The following is a 16,161-nucleotide window of genomic DNA, read 5'->3' on the forward strand; positions in this document are numbered from 1 at the left end:
GGGTCTAGTGCACCTGGGATTTCATTTTGGAGGCGTTGTCATGCGTTTCGTGGAAGTGGCAGGCGTGAGTACAAGGCTCACCGCCCTCTTTAGGACAGGTGCCTCACAGTGCACAGCCTCTCACTGGCAGGCGTGCCACTACGGCTCCCGTGATTTGGCAGGAGGTGCGCGCCCACTCTCCAACTCCCCTGGGACTATCTACTGCACTCGGGAATCCGTTTTGACCGCGTGGTCATGTGTTTCGTGGAAGTAGCAGGCGTGAGTACAAGACTCACCCCTTCCTCTTGCACAGCCTCCAATTCTCACGCATGCCACTCCGTCGCCCGTGATTTCCCGGAGTTGCGCGTCTATTGCGGAGGTTCCCCTGGGACTAGTGCACCTGGGATTTCATTTTGGAGGCGTTGTCATGCGTTTCGTGGAAGTGGCAGGCGTGAGTACAAGGCTCACCGCCTTCTTTAGCACATGTGCCTCATAGTGCACAGACTCTCACTCGGAGGCGTGCCACCACGCCTCCCGTTACTTGCAGGAGGTGCGCGCCTATCCCCAAACTCCCCTGGGACTGTCGAGAGCACGCGGGAATCCATTTTAGCCGCGTGGCGATGTGTTTCGTGGAAGTGGCAGGCGTCAGTACAAGACTTACCGCCTTCTTTAGCACATGTGCCTCACAGTGCACAGCCTCTCACTGGCAGGCGTGCCACTACGGCTCCGGTGATCTGGCACGAGGTGCGCGCCTACTCTCCAACTCCCCTGGGACTATCTAGTGCACCCGGGAATCCGTTTTGGCCGCGTGGTGATGTGTTTTGTGGAAGTAGCAGGCGTGAGTACAAGGCTCACCCCTTCCTCTTGCACAGCCTCCCACTCTCACGCATGCCACTCCGTCGCCCGTGATTTTCCGGAGCTGCGCGTCTATTGCCGAGGTTGCCCTGGGTCTATTGCACCTGGGATTTTATTTTGGAGGCGTTGTCATGCGTTTCGTGGAAGTGGCAGGCGTGAGTACAAGGCTCACCGCCTTCTTTAGGACATTTGACTGACAGTTCACAGCCTCTCACTGGCAGCTCACTGGCAGGCGTGCCACTACGGCTCCCGTGATTTGGCAGGAGGTGCGCGCCTACTCTACAACTCCCCTGGGACTATCTTGTGCACCCGGAAATCCGTTTTGGCCGCGTGGTGATGTGTTTCGTGGAAGTAGCAGGCCTGAGTACAAGCCTCACCCCTTCCTCTTGCACAGCCTCCCACTCTCACGCATGCCACTCCGTCGCCCGTGATTTCCCGGAGTTGTGCGTCCCTTGCCGAGGTACCCCTGGGTCTAGTGCACCTGGGATTTTATTTTGGAGGCGTTGTCATGCGTTTCGTAAAAGTGGCAGGCGTGAGTACAAGGCTCACCGCCTTCTTTAGCACATGTGCCTCATAGTGCACAGCCTCTCCCTCGGAGGCGTGCCACCACGACTCCCGTGACTTGCAGGAGGTGCGCGCCTATCCCCCACCTCCCCTGGGACTATCTAGTGCACGCGGGAATCCATTTTAACCGCGTGGTGATGTGTTTCGTGGAAGTGGCGGGCGTGAGTACCAGACTGACCGCCTTCTTTAGCACATGTGCCTCAAGTTGCACAGCCTCTCACTGGCAGGCGTGCCACTACGGCTCCCGTGATCTGGCAGGAGGTGCGCGCCTACTCTCCAATTTCCCTGGGACTATCTAGTGCACCCGGGAATCCGTTTTGGCCGCGTGGTGATGTGTTTCGTGGAAGTAGTAGGCGTGAGTACAAGGCTCACCCCTTCCTCTTGCACAGCCTCCCACTCTCACGCATGCCACTCCGTCGCCCGTGATTTTCCGGAGTTGCGCGTCTATTGCCGAGGTTCCCCTGGGTCTATTGCACCTGGGATTTCATTTTGGAGGCGTTGTCATGCGTTTCGTGGAAGTGGCAGGCGTGAGTAGAAGGCTCACCGCCTTCTTTAGGACATGTGCCTGACAGTGCACAGCCTCTCACTGGCAGCTCACTGGCAGGCGTGCCACTACGGCTCCCGTGATTTGGCAGGAGGTGCGCGCCTACTCTCCAACTCCCCTGGGACTATCTTGTGCACCCGGAAATCCCTTTTGGCCGCGTGGTGATGTGTTTCGTGGAAGTAGCAGGCGTGAGTACAAGCCTCACCCCTTCCTCTTCCACAGCCTCCCACTCTCACGCATGCCACTCCGTCGCCCGTGATTTCCCGGAGTTGTACGTCCCTTGCCGAGGTTCCGCTGGGTCTAGTGCACCTGGGATTTTATTTTGGAGGCGTTGTCATGCGTTTCGTAAAAGTGGCAGGCGTGAGTACAAGGCTCACCGCCTTCTTTAGCACATGTGCCTCATAGTGCACAGCCTCTCACTCGGAGGCGTGCCACCACGACTCCCGTGACTTTCAGGAGGTGCGCGCCTACCCCCCAACTCCCCTGGGACTATCTAGTGCACGCGGGAATTCATTTTAACCGCGTGGTGATGTGTTTCGTGGAAGTGGCGGGCGTGAGTACAAGACTCACCGCCTTCTTTAGCACATGTGCCTCACAGTGCACAGCCTCTTACTGGCAGGCGTGCCACTACTGCTCCCGTGATTTGGCAGGAGGTGCGCGCCTACTCTTCAACTCCCTTGGGACTATCTAGTGCACCCGGGAATCCGTTTTGGCCGCGTGGTGATGTGTTTCGTGGAAGTAGCAGGCGTGAGTACAAGGCTCACCCCTTCCTCTTGCACAGCCTCCCACTCTCACGCATGCCACTCCGTCGCCCGTGATTTCCCAGAGTTGCGCGTCTATTGCCGAGGCTCCCCTGGGTCTAGTGCACCTGGGATTTCATTTTGGAGGCGTTGTCATGCGTTTCGTGGAAGTGGCAGGCGTGAGTACAAGGCTCACCGCCCCCTTTAGGACAGGTGCCTCACAGTGCACAGCCTCTCACTGGCAGGCGTGCCACTACGGCTCCCGTGATTTGGCAGGAGGTGCGCGCCCACTCTCCAACTCCCCTGGGACTATCTACTGCACCCGGGAATCCGTTTTGGCCGCGTGGTCATGTGTTTCGTGGAAGTAGCAGGCGTGAGTACAAGACTCACCCCTTCCTCTTGCACAGCCTCCAACTCTCACGCATGCCACTCCGTCGCCCGTGATTTCCCGGAGTTGCGCGTCTATTGCGGAGGTTCCCCTGGGTCTAGTGCACCTGGGATTTCATTTTGGAGGCGTTGTCATGCGTTTCGTGGAAGTGGCAGGCGTGAGTACAAGGCTCACCGCCTTCTTTAGCACATGTGCCTCATAGTGCACAGACTCTCACTCGGAGGCGTGCCACCACGCCTCCCGTTACTTGCAGGAGGTGCGCGCCTATCCCCAAACTCCCCTGGGACTGTCGAGAGCACGCGGGAATCCATTTTAGCCGCGTGGCGATGTGTTTCGTGGAAGTGGCAGGCGTCAGTACAAGACTCACCGCCCTCTTTAGCACATGTGCCTCACAGTGCACAGCCTCTCACTGGCAGGCGTGCCACTACGGCTCCCGTGATCTGGCAGGAGGTGCGCGCCTACTCTCCAACTCCCCTGGGACTATCTAGTGCACTCGGGAATCCGTTTTGGCCGCGTGGTGATGTGTTTTGTGGAAGTAGCAGGCGTGAGTACAAGGCTCACCCCTTCCTCTTGCACAGCCTCCCACTCTCACGCATGCCACTCCGTCGCCCGTGATTTCCCAGAGTTGCGCGTCTATTGCCGAGGCTCCCCTGGGTCTAGTGCACCTGGGATTTCATTTTGGAGGCGTTGTCATGCGTTTCGTGGAAGTGGCAGGCGTGAGTACAAGGCTCACCGCCCTCTTTAGGACAGGTGCCTCACAGTGCACAGCCTCTCACTGGCAGGCGTGCCACTACGGCTCCCGTGATTTGGCAGGAGGTGCGCGCCCACTCTCCAACTCCCCTGGGACTATCTACTGCACTCGGGAATCCGTTTTGACCGCGTGGTCATGTGTTTCGTGGAAGTAGCAGGCGTGAGTACAAGACTCACCCCTTCCTCTTGCACAGCCTCCAACTCTCACGCATACCACTCCGTCGCCCGTGATTTCCCGGAGTTGCGCGTCTATTGCGGAGGTTCCCCTGGGTCTAGTGCACCTGGGATTTCATTTTGGAGGCGTTGTCATGCGTTTCGTGGAAGTGGCAGGCGTGAGTACAAGGCTCACCGCCTTCTTTAGCACATGTGCCTCATAGTGCACAGACTCTCACTCGGAGGCGTGCCACCACGCCTCCTGTTACTTGCAGGAGGTGCGCGCCTATCCCCAAACTCTCCTGGGACTGTCGAGAGCACGCGGGAATCCATTTTAGCCGCGTGGCGATGTGTTTCGTGGAAGTGGCAGGCGTCAGTACAAGACTTACCGCCTTCTTTAGCACATGTGCCTCACAGTGCACAGCCTCTCACTGGCAGGCGTGCCACTACGGCTCCCGTGATCTGGCACGAGGTGCGCGCCTACTCTCCAACTCCCCTGGGACTATCTAGTGCACCCGGGAATCCGTTTTGGCCGCGTGGTGATGTGTTTTGTGGAAGTAGCAGGCGTGAGTACAAGGCTCACCCCTTCCTCTTGCACAGCCTCCCACTCTCACGCATGCCACTCCGTCGCCCGTGATTTCCCGGAGCTGCGCGTCTATTGCCGAGGTTCCCCTGGGTCTATTGCACCTGGGATTTTATTTTGGAGGCGTTGTCATGCGTTTCGTGGAAGTGGCAGGCGTGAGTACAAGGCTCACCGCCTTCTTTAGGACATTTGACTGACAGTTCACAGCCTCTCACTGGCAGCTCACTGGCAGGCGTGCCACTACGGCTCCCGTGATTTGGCAGGAGGTGCGCGCCTACTCTCCAACTCCCCTGGGACTATCTTGTGCACCCGGAAATCCGTTTTGGCCGCGTGGTGATGTGTTTCGTGGAAGTAGCAGGCGTGAGTACAAGCCTCACCCCTTCCTCTTGCACAGCCTCCCACTCTCACGCATGCCACTCCGTCGCCCGTGATTTCCCGGAGTTGTGCGTCCCTTGCCGAGGTACCCCTGGGTCTAGTGCACCTGGGATTTTATTTTGGAGGCGTTGTCATGCGTTTCGTAAAAGTGGCAGGCGTGAGTACAAGGCTCACTGCCTTCTTTAGCACATGTGCCTCATAGTGCACAGCCTCTCACTCGGAGGCGTGCCACCACGACTCCCGTGACTTGCAGGAGGTGCGCGCCTATCCCCCAACTCCCCTGGGACTATCTAGTGCACGCGGGAATCCATTTTAACGGCGTGGTGATGTGTTTCGTGGAAGTGGCGGGCGTGAGTACCAGACTGACCGCCTTCTTTAGCACATGTGCCTCAAGTTGCACAGCCTCTCACTGGCAGGCGTGCCACTACGGCTCCCGTGATCTGGCAGGAGGTGCGCGCCTACTCTTCAACTCCCCTGGGACTATCTAGTGCACCCGGGAATCCGTTTTGGCCGCGTGGTGATGTGTTTCGTGGAAGTAGTAGGCGTGAGTACAAGGCTCACCCCTTCCTCTTGCACAGCCTCCCACTCTCACGCATGCCACTCCGTCGCCCGTGATTTTCCGGAGTTATGCGTCTATTGCCGAGGTTCCCCTGGGTCTATTGCACCTGGGATTTCATTTTGGAGGCGTTGTCATGCGTTTCGTGGAAGTGGCAGGCGTGAGTAGAAGGCTCACCGCCTTCTTTAGGACATGTGCCTGACAGTGCACAGCCTCTCACTGGCAGCTCACTGGCAGGCGTGCCACTACGGCTCCCGTGATTTGGCAGGAGGTGCGCGCCTACTCTCCAACTCCCCTGGGACTATCTTGTGCACCCGGAAATCCCTTTTGGCCGCGTGGTGATGTGTTTCGTGGAAGTAGCAGGCGTGAGTACAAGCCTCACCCCTTCCTCTTCCACAGCCTCCCACTCTCACGCATGCCACTCCGTCGCCCGTGATTTCCCGGAGTTGTACGTCCCTTGCCGAGGTTCCGCTTGGTCTAGTGCACCTGGGATTTTATTTTGGAGGCGTTGTCATGCGTTTCGTAAAAGTGGCAGGCGTGAGTACAAGGCTCACCGCCTTCTTTAGCACATGTGCCTCATAGTGCACAGCCTCTCACTCGGAGGCGTGCCACCACGACTCCCGTGACTTTTAGGAGGTGCGCGCCTACCCCCCAACTCCCCTGGGACTATCTAGTGCACGCGGGAATTCATTTTAACCGCGTGGTGATGTGTTTCGTGGAAGTGGCGGGCGTGAGTACAGGACTCACCGCCTTCTTTAGCACATGTGCCTCACAGTGCAGAGCCTCTTACTGGCAGGCGTGCCACTACTGCTCCCGTGATTTGGCAGGAGGTGCGCGCCTACTCTTCAACTCCCTTGGGACTATCTAGTGCACCCGGGAATCCGTTTTAGCCGCGTGGTGATGTGTTTCGTGGAAGTAGCAGGCGTGAGTACAAGGCTCACCCCTTCCTCTTGCACAGCCTCCCACTCTCACGCATGCCACTCCGTCGCCCGTGATTTCCCAGAGTTGCGCGTCTATTGCCGAGGCTCCCCTGGGTCTAGTGCACCTGGGATTTCATTTTGGAGGCGTTGTCATGCGTTTCGTGGAAGTGGCAGGCGTGAGTACAAGGCTCACCGCCCTCTTTAGGACAGGTGCCTCACAGTGCACAGCCTCTCACTGGCAGGCGTGCCACTACGGCTCCCGTGATTTGGCAGGAGGTTCGCGCCCACTCTCCAACTCCCCTGGGACTATCTACTGCACTCGGGAATCCGTTTTGACCGCGTGGTCATGTGTTTCGTGCAAGTAGCAGGCGTGAGTACAAGACTCACCCCTTCCTCTTGCACAGCCTCCAACTCTCACGCATGCCACTCCGTCGCCCGTGATTTCCCGGAGTTGCGCGTCTATTGCGGAGGTTCCCCTGGGTCTAGTGCACCTGGTATTTCATTTTGGAGGCGTTGTCATGCGTTTCGTGGAAGTGGCAGGCGTGAGTACAAGGCTCACCGCCTTCTTTAGCACATGTGCCTCATAGTGCACAGACTCTCACTCGGAGGCGTGCCACCACGCCTCCCGTTACTTGCAGGAGGTGCGCGCCTATCCCCAAACTCCCCTGGGACTGTCGAGAGCACGCGGGAATCCATTTTAGCCGCGTGGCGATGTGTTTCGTGGAAGTGGCAGGCGTCAGTACAAGACTTACCGCCTTCTTTAGCACATGTGCCTCACAGTGCACAGCCTCTCACTGGCAGGCGTGCCACTACGGCTCCCGTGATCTGGCACGAGGTGCGCGCCTACTCTCCAACTCCCCTGGGACTATCTAGTGCACCCGGGAATCCGTTTTGGCCGCGTGGTGATGTGTTTTGTGGAAGTAGCAGGCGTGAGTACAAGGCTCACCCCTTCCTCTTGCACAGCCTCCAACTCTCACGCATGCCACTCCGTCGCCCGTGATTTCCCGGAGCTGCGCGTCTATTGCCGAGGTTCCCCTGGGTCTATTGCACCTGGGATTTTATTTTGGAGGCGTTGTCATGCGTTTCGTGGAAGTGGCAGGCGTGAGTACAAGGCTCACCGCCTTCTTTAGGACATTTGACTGACAGTTCACAGCCTCTCACTGGCAGCTCACTGGCAGGCGTGCCACTACGGCTCCCGTGATTTGGCAGGAGGTGCGCGCCTACTCTCCAACTCCCCTGGGACTATCTTGTGCACCCGGAAATCCGTTTTGGCCGCGTGGTGATGTGTTTCGTGGAAGTAGCAGGCGTGAGTACAAGCCTCACCCCTTCCTCTTGCACAGCCTCCCACTCTCACGCATGCCACTCCGTCGCCCGTGATTTCCCGGAGTTGTGCGTCCCTTGCCGAGGTACCCCTGGGTCTAGTGCACCTGGGATTTTATTTTGGAGGCGTTGTCATGCGTTTCGTAAAAGTGGCAGGCGTGAGTACAAGGCTCACCGCCTTCTTTAGCACATGTGCCTCATAGTGCACAGCCTCTCACTCGGAGGCGTGCCACCACGACTCCCGTGACTTGCAGGAGGTGCGCGCCTATCCCCCATCTCCCCTGGGACTATCTAGTGCACGCGGGAATCCATTTTAACCGCGTGGTGATGTGTTTCGTGGAAGTGGCGGGCGTGAGTACCAGACTGACCGCCTTCTTTAGCACATGTGCCTCAAGTTGCACAGCCTCTCACTGGCAGGCGTGCCACTACGGCTCCCGTGATCTGGCAGGAGGTGCGCGCCTACTCTCCAACTCCCCTGGGACTATCTAGTGCACCCGGGAATCCGTTTTGGCCGCGTGGTGATGTGTTTCGTGGAAGTAGTAGGCGTGAGTACAAGGCTCACCCCTTCCTCTTGCACAGCCTCCCACTCTCACGCATGCCACTCCTTCGCCCGTGATTTTCCGGAGTTGCGCGTCTATTGCCGAGGTTCCCCTGGGTCTATTGCACCTGGGATTTCATTTTGGAGGCGTTGTCATGCGTTTCGTGGAAGTGGCAGGCGTGAGTAGAAGGCTCACCGCCTTCTTTAGGACATGTGCCTGACAGTGCACAGCCTCTCACTGGCAGCTCACTGGCAGGCGTGCCACTACGGCTCCCGTGATTTGGCAGGAGGTGCGCGCCTACTCTCCAACTCCCCTGGGACTATCTTGTGCACCCGGAAATCCCTTTTGGCCGCGTGGTAATGTGTTTCGTGGAAGTAGCAGGCGTGAGTACAAGCCTCACCCCTTCCTCTTCCACAGCCTCCCACTCTCACGCATGCCACTCCGTCGCCCGTGATTTCCCGGAGTTGTACGTCCCTTGCCGAGGTTCCGCTGGGTCTAGTGCACCTGGGATTTTATTTTGGAGGCGTTGTCATGCGTTTCGTAAAAGTGGCAGGCGTGAGTACAAGGCTCACCGCCTTCTTTAGCACATGTGCCTCATAGTGCACAGCCTCTCACTCGGAGGGGTGCCACCACGACTCCCGTGACTTTCAGGAGGTGCGCGCCTACCCCCCAACTCCCCTGGGACTATCTAGTGCACGCGGGAATTCATTTTAACCGCGTGGTGATGTGTTTCGTGGAAGTGGCGGGCGTGAGTACAAGACTCACCGCCTTCTTTAGCACATGTGCCTCACAGTGCACAGCCTCTTACTGGCAGGCGTGCCACTACTGCTCCCGTGATTTGGCAGGAGGTGCGCGCCTACTCTTCAACTCCCGTGGGACTATCTAGTGCACCCGGGAATCCGTTTTGGCCGCGTGGTGATGTGTTTCGTGGAAGTAGCAGGCGTGAGTACAAGGCTCACCCCTTCCTCTTGCACAGCCTCCCACTCTCACGCATGCCACTCCGTCGCCCGTGATTTCCCAGAGTTGCGCGTCTATTGCCGAGCCTCCCCTGGGTCTAGTGCACCTGGGATTTCATTTTGGAGGCGTTGTCATGCGTTTCGTGGAAGTGGCAGGCGTGAGTACAAGATTCACCGCCCTCTTTAGGACAGGTGCCTCACAGTGCACAGCCTCTCACTGGCAGGCGTGCCACTACGGCTCCCGTGATTTGGCAGGAGGTGCGCGCCCACTCTCCAACTCCCTTGGGACTATGTACTGCACCCGGGAATCCGTTTTGGCCGCGTGGTCATGTGTTTCGTGGAAGTAGCAGGCGTGAGTACAAGACTCACCCCTTCCTCTTGCACAGCCTCCAACTCTCACGCATGCCACTCCGTCGCCCGTGATTTCTCGGAGTTGCGCGTCTATTGCGGAGGTTCCCCTGGGTCTAGTGCACCTGGGATTTCATTTTGGAGGCGTTGTCATGCGTTTCGTGGAAGTGGCAGGCGTGAGTACAAGGCTCACCGCCTTCTTTAGCACATGTGCCTCATAGTGCACAGACTCTCACTCGGAGGCGTGCCACCACGCCTCCCGTTACTTGCAGGAGGTGCGCGCCTATCCCCAAACTCCCCTGGGACTGTCGAGAGCACGCGGGAATCCATTTTAGCCGCGTGGCGATGTGTTTCGTTGAAGTGGCAGGCGTCAGTACAAGACTCACCGCCCTCTTTAGCACATGTGCCTCACAGTGCACAGCCTCTCACTGGCAGGCGTGCCACTACGGCTCCCGTGATCTGGCAGGAGGTGCGCGCCTACTCTCCAACTCCCCTGGGACTATCTAGTGCACTCGGGAATCCGTTTTGGCCGCGTGGTGATGTGTTTTGTGGAAGTAGCAGGCGTGAGTACAAGGCTCACCCCTTCCTCTTGCACAGCCTCCCACTCTCACGCATGCCACTCCGTCGCCCGCGGTTTCCCAGAGTTGCGCGTCTATTGCCGAGGCTCCCCTGGGTCTAGTGCACCTGGGATTTCATTTTGGAGGCGTTGTCATGCGTTTCGTGGAAGTGGCAGGCGTGAGTACAAGGCTCACCACCCTCTTTAGGACAGGTGCCTCACAGTGCACAGCCTCTCACTGGCAGGCGTGCCACTACGGCTCCCGTGATTTGGCAGGAGGTGCGCGCCCACTCTCCAACTCCCCTGGGACTATCTACTGCACTCGGGAATCCGTTTTGACCGCGTGGTCATGTGTTTCGTGGAAGTAGCAGGCGTGAGTACAAGACTCACCCCTTCCTCTTGCACAGCCTCCAACTCTCACGCATGCCACTGCGTCGCCCGTGATTTCCCGGACTTGCGCGTCTATTGCGGAGGTTCCCCTGGGTCTAGTGCACCTGGGATTTCATTTTGGAGGCGTTGTCATGCGTTTCGTGGAAGTGGCAGGCGTGAGTACAAGGCTCACCGCCTTCTTTAGCACATGTGCCTCATAGTGCACAGACTCTCACTCGGAGGCGTGCCACCACGCCTCCCGTTACTTGCAGGAGGTGCGCGCCTATCCCCAAACTCCCCTGGGACTGTCGAGAGCACGCGGGAATCCATTTTAGCCGCGTGGCGATGTGTTTCGTGGAAGTGGCAGGCGTCAGTACAAGACTTACCGCCTTCTTTAGCACATGTGCCTCACAGTGCACAGCCTCTCACTGGCAGGCGTGCCACTACGGCTCCCGTGATCTGGCACGAGGTGCGCGCCTACTCTCCAACTCCCCTGGGACTATCTAGTGCACCCGGGAATCCGTTTTGGCCGCGTGGTGATGTGTTTTGTGGAAGTAGCAGGCGTGAGTACAAGGCTCACCCCTTCCTCTTGCACAGCCTCCCACTCTCACGCATGCCACTCCGTCTCCCGTGATTTCCCGGAGCTGCGCGTCTATTGCCGAGGTTCCCCTGGGTCTATTGCACCTGGGATTTTATTTTGGAGGCGTTGTCATGCGTTTCGTGGAAGTGGCAGGCGTGAGTACAAGGCTCACCGCCTTCTTTAGGACATTTGACTGACAGTTCACAGCCTCTCACTGGCAGCTCACTGGCAGGCGTGCCACTACAGCTCCCGTGATTTGGCAGGAGGTGCGCGCCTACTCTCCAACTCCCCTGGGACTATCTTGTGCACCCGGAAATCCCTTTTGGCCGCGTGGTGATGTGTTTCGTGGAAGTAGCAGGCGTGAGTACAAGCCTCACCCCTTCCTCTTGCACAGCCTCCCACTCTCACGCATGCCACTCCGTCGCCCGTGATTTCCCGGAGTTGTGCGTCCCTTGCCGAGGTACCCCTGGGTCTAGTGCACCTGGGATTTTATTTTGGAGGCGTTGTCATGCGTTTCGTAAAAGTGGCAGGCGTGAGTACAAGGCTCACCGCCTTCTTTAGCACATGTGCCTCATAGTGCACAGCCTCTCACTCAGAGGCGTGCCACCACGACTCCCGTGACTTGCAGGAGGTGCGCGCCTATCCCCCAACTCCCCTGGGACTATCTAGTGCACGCGGGAATCCATTTTAACCGCGTAGTGATGTGTTTCGTGGAAGTGGCGGGCGTGAGTACCAGACTGACCGCCTTCTTTAGCACATGTGCCTCAAGTTGCACAGCGTCTCACTGGCAGGCGTGCCACTACGGCTCCCGTGATCTGGCAGGAGGTGCGCGCCTACTCTCCAACTCTCCTGGGACTATCTAGTGCACCCGGGAATCCGTTTTGGCCGCGTGGTTATGTGTTTCGTGGAAGTAGTAGGCGTGAGTACAAGGCTCACCCCTTCCTCTTGCACAGCCTCCCACTCTCACGCATGCCACTCCGTCGCCCGTGATTTTCCGGAGTTGCGCGTCTATTGCCGAGGTTTCCCTGGGTCTATTGCACATGGGATTTCATTTTGGAGGCGTTGTCATGCGTTTCGTGGAAGTGGCAGGCGTGAGTAGAAGGCTCACCGCCTTCTTTAGGACATGTGCCTGACAGTGCACAGCCTCTCACTGGCAGCTCACTGGCAGGCGTGCCACTACGGCTCCCGTGATTTGGCAGGAGGTGCGCGCCTACTCTCCAACTCCCCTGGGACTATCTTGTGCACCCGGAAATCCCTTTTGGCCGCGTGGTGATGTATTTCGTGGAAGTAGCAGGCGTGAGTACAAGCCTCACCCCTTCCTCTTCCACAGCCTCCCACTCTCACGCATGCCACTCCGTCGCCCGTGATTTCCCGGAGTTGTACGTCCCTTGCCCAGGTTCCGCTGGGTCTAGTGCACCTGGGATTTTATTTTGGAGGCGTTGTCGTGCGTTTCGTAAAAGTGGCAGGCGTGAGTACAAGGCTCACCGCCTTCTTTAGCACATGTGCCTCATAGTGCACAGCCTCTCACTCGGAGGCGTGCCACCACGACTCCCGTGACTTTCAGGAGGTGCGCGCCTACCCCCCAACTCCCCTGGGACTATCTAGTGCACGCGGGAATTCATTTTAACCGCGTGGTGATGTGTTTCGTGGAAGTGGCGGGCGTGAGTACAAGACTCACCGCCTTCTTTAGCACATGTGCCTCACAGTGCACAGCCTCTTACTGGCAGGCGTGCCACTACTGCTCCCGTGATTTGGCAGGAGGTGCGCGCCTACTCTTCAACTCCCTTGGGACTATCTAGTGCACCCGGGAATCCGTTTTGGCCGCGTGGTGATGTGTTTCGTGGAAGTAGCAGGCGTGAGTACAAGGCTCACCCCTTCCTCTTGCACAGCCTCCCACTCTCACGCATGCCACTCCGTCGCCCGTGATTTCCCAGAGTTGCGCGTCTATTGCCGAGGCTCCCCTGGGTCTAGTGCACCTGGGATTTCATTTTGGAGGCGTTGTCATGCGTTTCGTGGAAGTGGCAGGCGTGAGTACAAGGCTCACCGCCCTCTTTAGGACAGGTGCCTCACAGTGCACAGCCTCTCACTGGCAGGCGTGCCACTACGGCTCCCGTGATTTGGCAGGAGGTGCGCGCCCACTCTCCAACTGCCCTGGGACTATGTACTGCACCCGGGAATCCGTTTTGGCCGCGTGGTCATGTGTTTCGTGGAAGTAGCAGGCGTGAGTACAAGACTCACCCCTTCCTCTTGCACAGCCTCCAACTCTCACGCATGCCACTCCGTCGCCCGTGATTTCCCGGAGTTGCGCGTCTATTGCGGAGGTTCCCCTGGGTCTAGTGCACCTGGGATTTCATTTTGGAGGCGTTGTCATGCGTTTCGTGGAAGTGGCAGGCGTGAGTACAAGGCTCACCGCCTTCTTTAGCACATGTGCCTCATAGTGCACAGACTCTCACTCGGAGGCGTGCCACCACGCCTCCCGTTACTTGCAGGAGGTGCGCGCCTATCCCCAAACTCCCCTGGGACTGTCGAGAGCACGCGGGAATCCATTTTAGCCGCGTGGCGATGTGTTTCGTGGAAGTGGCAGGCGTCAGTACAAGACTCACCGCCCTCTTTAGCACATGTGCCTCACAGTGCACAGCCTCTCACTGGCAGGCGTGCCACTACGGCTCCCGTGATCTGGCAGGAGGTGCGCGCCTACTCTCCAACTCCCCTGGGACTATCTAGTGCACTCGGGAATCCGTTTTGGCCGCGTGGTGATGTGTTTTGTGGAAGTAGCAGGCGTGAGTACAAGGCTCACCCCTTCCTCTTGCACAGCCTCCAACTCTCACGCATGCCACTCCATCGCCCGTGATTTCCCAGAGTTGCGCGTCTATTGCCGAGGCTCCCCTGGGTCTAGTGCACCTGGGATTTCATTTTGGAGGCGTTGTCATGCGTTTCGTGGAAGTGGCAGGCGTGAGTACAAGGCTCACCGCCCTCTTTAGGACAGGTGCCTCACAGTGCACAGCCTCTCACTGGCAGGCGTGCCACTACGGCTCCCGTGATTTGGCAGGAGGTGCGCGCCCACTCTCCAACTCCCCTGGGACTATCTACTGCACTCGGGAATCCGTTTTGACCGCGTGGTCATGTGTTTCGTGGAAGTAGCAGGCGTGAGTACAAGACTCACCCCTTCCTCTTGCACAGCCTCCAGTTTTCACGCATGCCACTCCGTCGCCCGTGATTTCCCGGAGTTGCGCGTCTATTGCGGAGGTTCCCCTGGGTCTAGTGCACCTGGGATTTCATTTTGGAGGCGTTGTCATGCGTTTCGTGGAAGTGGCAGGCGTGAGTACAAGGCTCACCGCCTTCTTTAGCACATGTGCCTCATAGTGCACAGACTCTCACTCGGAGGCGTGCCACCACGCCTCCCGTTACTTGCAGGAGGTGCGCGCCTATCCCCAAACTCCCCTGGGACTGTCGAGAGCACGCGGGAATCCATTTTAGCCGCGTGGCGATGTGTTTCGTGGAAGTGGCAGGCGTCAGTACAAGACTTACCGCCTTCTTTAGCACATGTGCCTCACAGTGCACAGCCTCTCACTGGCAGGCGTGCCACTACGGCTCCCGTGATCTGGCACGAGGTGCGCGCCTACTCTCCAACTCCCTTGGGACTATCTAGTGCACCCGGAAATCCGTTTTGGCCGCGTGGTGATGTGTTTTGTGGAAGTAGCAGGCGTGAGTACAAGGCTCACCCCTTCCTCTTGCACAGCCTCCCACTCTCACGCATGTCACTCCGTCGCCCGTGATTTCCCGGAGCTGCGCGTCTATTAACGAGGTTCCCCTGGGTCTATTGCACCTGGGATTTTATTTTGGAGGCGTTGTCATGCGTTTCGTGGAAGTGGCAGGCGTGAGTACAAGGCTCACCGCCTTCTTTAGGACATTTGACTGACAGTTCACAGCCTCTCACTGGCAGCTCACTAGCAGGCGTGCCACTACGGCTCCCGTGATTTGGCAGGAGGTGCGCGCCTACTCTCCAACTCCCCTGGGACTATCTTGTGCACCCGGAAATCCGTTTTGGCCGCGTGGTGATGTGTTTCGTGGAAGTAGCAGGCGTGAGTACAAGCCTCACCCCTTCCTCTTGCACAGCCTCCCACTCTCACGCATGCCACTCCGTCGCCCGTGATTTCCCGGAGTTGTGCGTCCCTTGCCGACGTACCCCTGGGTCTAGTGCACCTGGGATTTTATTTTGGAGGCGTTGTCATGCGTTTCGTAAAAGTGGCAGGCGTGAGTACAAGGCTCACCGCCTTCTTTAGCACATGTGCCTCATAGTGCACAGCCTCTCACTCGGAGGCGTGCCACCACGACTCCCGTGACTTGCAGGAGGTGCGCGCCTATCCCCCAACTCCCCTGGGACTATCTAGTGCACGCGGGAATCCATTTTAACGGCGTGGTGATGTGTTTCGTGGAAGTGGCGGGCGTGAGTACCAGACTGACCGCCTTCTTTAGCACATGTGCCTCAAGTTGCACAGCCTCTCACTGGCAGGCGTGCCACTACGGCTCCCGTGATCTGGCAGGAGGTGCGCGCCTACTCTCCAACTCCCCTGGGACTATCTAGTGCACCCGGGAATCCGTTTTAGCCGCGTGGTGATGTGTTTCGTGGAAGTAGTAGGCGTGAGTACAAGGCTCACCCCTTCCTCTTGCACAGCCTCCCACTCTCACGCATGCCACTCCGTCGCCCGTGATTTTCCGGAGTTGCGCGTCTATTGCCGAGGTTCCCCTGGGTCTATTGCACCTGGGATTTCATTTTGGAGGCGTTGTCATGCGTTTCGTGGAAGTGGCAGGCGTGAGTAGAAGGCTCACCGCCTTCTTTAGGACATGTGCCTGACAGTGCACAGCCTCTCACTGGCAGCTCACTGGCAGGCGTGCCACTACGGCTCCCGTGATTTGGCAGGAGGTGCGCGCCTACTCTCCAACTCCCCTGGGACTATCTTGTGCACCCGGAAATCCCTTTTGGCCGCGTGGTGATGTGTTTCGTGGAAGTAGCAGGCGTGAGTACAAGCCTCACCCCTTCCTCTTCCACAGCCTCCCACTCTCACGCATGCCACTCCGTCGCCCG

Source organism: Stylophora pistillata, chromosome 3 (assembly GCF_964205215.1).
Source record: "Stylophora pistillata chromosome 3, jaStyPist1.2, whole genome shotgun sequence".
NCBI lineage: Eukaryota > Metazoa > Cnidaria > Anthozoa > Scleractinia > Pocilloporidae > Stylophora > Stylophora pistillata.